Source organism: Solea solea, chromosome 16, assembly GCF_958295425.1.
Source record: "Solea solea chromosome 16, fSolSol10.1, whole genome shotgun sequence".
NCBI classification, from domain to species: Eukaryota; Metazoa; Chordata; class Actinopteri; order Pleuronectiformes; family Soleidae; genus Solea; species Solea solea.
The window spans coordinates 3,748,701-3,751,939 of NC_081149.1; positions in this window are offsets into that span (position 1 = coordinate 3,748,701).

Here is a 3,239-nt window from a genome sequence, read left to right on the forward strand (position 1 = left end):
CACAGACTCTGCTCTGACTCCACATCGACACACACACACACACAGACACACACACAGACAGTGGACAACAGTAGACACAGGAGCTTCGTCTGCACTGCAACAACAAACTGGAGAAGCCGTGAGATGGTTTCACTCGCTCTCGTCCTCCTCACACACACACACACACACACACACACACACACACACCATGGACCATTTCAGTAGCACGTGTTTTTGCTTTCTGTCTGTTTGTTTGTTTTCTTGCTTGCACACTTTCTTTGCAGTGGAGTCACATTCAAGTATAGACATTATATTTCACATACACTTTATTTTTCAGTCATCCACATATTTGATTTGGGAGAGATTTCTTCCTGCATGATGCAACCCTCCCTGGCCTCCCCGCCCTCCCCGCCCTCCCTGCCCTCCCTGACCTCTACCAGGGCTTGGGAGTGGCACAAGGAGTACACGCTGTGCGCCCCATCCATGCTGTGCTCATATTATACATTTCATATTATATACACTAAGTCATTTACAATACATCCTCTCATTTGACACATTTTGTACATACTGTATAATTCCATTATTGTTAAACTTTTCCCTTCCATGTGACTCAAATGCGATCTTTGTGGGATTATATAATATATAACACTTACACATGGTAAAAGTATGATAACAGGGAGGTAATATTATCCTAATACCATTTTATTTTTTAATGCAATTTCCACCATTGCAACAATTGACAAAGTTTTTTTTTGTTTTTGTAAATTAAGATTAGGAATTACCCTTGTATTACCCTTTCACCCCTCCACACATGTATACCTTGTTATTACCAAGGTTTTAATATAAAATTAAGAACAAAATCACCATAATATCAGTCCATATTACAAAGGGCCTGTCATATTCTAACCATGTTGCTATTGCAGTGTAATTTAAAGTGTTACCAATTATTATTCTGTCTTCCTCTTATTCTATTTTACTTTTGATTCATTTATTATGTTTGTGTTATTTATAAAATAGAAAGAAAATAAAGTATACATGTGCATATTGTTAGCGTGCAAATAACAGTTCTAAAAACTGGATTAATGAAGTGACCAAATTGGCCCAGGCCCAGTATATAAGTCTATGTAATAATACTACATCTACATCACTACTTACAAATGTCACATAATCCACAACACTGGATCCACCTTAGTGAAAGAAATGTGCTGCTTGTGTTAAAGTACGTGCACTTTACTTGTCACCATGATGACTAACAACGAGGAAACGTTATAAATAAATTCTTTGGCATTAAAGTGATGTGGCTCACGATCTCATCACGCTCATCACACGCTGCAGAGGCTTCAGCCGCTCAGCTGCTGCAAGGAGAAATCTTCCATGTTGCTTCAATTTGGGGATATCTGCAAATAATGTAACTGAGCAATCATAATAATAACAATAAAATATGTCAAAGAGAGACATTCTTTTAGATTTAAGACGTGTCATTATCAACATCTTTACACAATTAGATTTGTTTCAGTCAATATGGACGGACTGAATTTAATAAATAACATTCACAAATGAATCTTAAATGTTAGACGAGCAGATTTCAGACTCACGAGTGTGTTCTATAAATGTATATTTGTCTGCACTGTAACTCATTTAAACTGTTATTTAGACGGAAAAGGAGGTTGTTTTCTGTGCTGTGTGTTTGTTCATCCTTGTGATTATTTGCAGAATCAGGCACAAAAAAAGAAAAAAGAAAAACATCTCATGTGATTTCTTGGGTGTGTGCGTGAGTGTGAGGAAGATCAGATCAAAGTTTGGATGCAGTTTTTTTTCTCCTACGTTGGACTGCCAGATATGACATTTAAGACTATTTCACTATTTTCACTATTTTCACTGATAATATTGAACCCTGAACAGGTAAAACAAAGTGTTGTGCTAATGCACTTGACACTCTGTGAATCTGCTGTTGGTGGAGGTACATGCTCATTTTAACTGGTGTCAGCAGATGTAACTCTTCCAGAAAATAAAGCTCCTGTGTATTTCTGATCTTTTACAGATTACATTTCAAATCAGAATTGAAAAGCTCGATTTTCATACTGTGAAAATACACTGTGTCTTGGAGAGATTGCTTTCCTTTTTGGCAAAGTGTTATTTGATTTGATTTAATTTGGTCTCTATTTATTGGGGAAGTTGCGTTTACACTGGTATCTTTTACAAGAGAAACATGAGCACAACAACAGAGTGAAAACAAACAAAGTGAAACACCACAAAGAATAGTGAAAACAGTTGCAGAGTCATAAACGACAACAGATGAAGATGATTTAAAATGGCCAAGAGCAAGGAATGAGTCCAATTGAAGCACAGCTTGTTGCCTGTCCCATGCAAAACTGGCCCAACAGTTCATTATTTGGCCTGTAACAGATTTTTTTTATTGATTTTTTTTAATCATAGCAGTTCAAATAATTGTCCAGTTTAGGATTAAAACCAGTCACATGTCTGTCATTAATCTGCCACATGTGACAGAAACGGCATTGAAACATGACAGGACTCAGAAACGACATGGATTCACATTCAAACCAGTGAGAGTGTGTGTGTGTCTTCAGTTTGTAGCCCTCTTTCCCCACCTAGTGTTCATTATGTTGAACTGCAAGTCAAAGGCATCAGGAAGACAGTTCACTGATATTTTCCAGAAATAGGTGAAAAGAATATGTATAGGTAAAGAATAAAAAACACTGTAGCGTCAAGGTGGTGTATGATCAATACTAGGCCATTTCAATAGTTTTATGACAAAGGTGATTAAGTGGATTCTTGGGGCCCCCTGAGGATTAAGGGGCAATCTTTGCTCCTTTAATGCACATTTGGTGTAAATAACACAATTATAATCAATGCCATTTCAGCTTAGGGCCCCATGAAGGCTTGGGCCGGCACTGTCCATAGTTATCAGTTTATATAAAGTGTAAAGCTAAACTGAAACAGCTTTAGTCAATAATATCACTCCAGTGTTAGGACATGAACCAACAGATAATGTCTGTCTTAAATATCTTAGTTTTGATGAATGAAGGCACACACACACACACACACACACACACACACATACACCATGCACACATGGTCCTGGGATCCCTTTGAGGTGACTGTATTGTGTGTGTGTGTGTGAGTGTGCCAAGCCTTTAAAATACCAGTTTCTGTGTGATTTAGTGCCATCTAGCGGTGAATTTGCATATTGCCACTAACTGAGTGCCTCTTGAAAACAAACATGGCCGCCACATTGTACA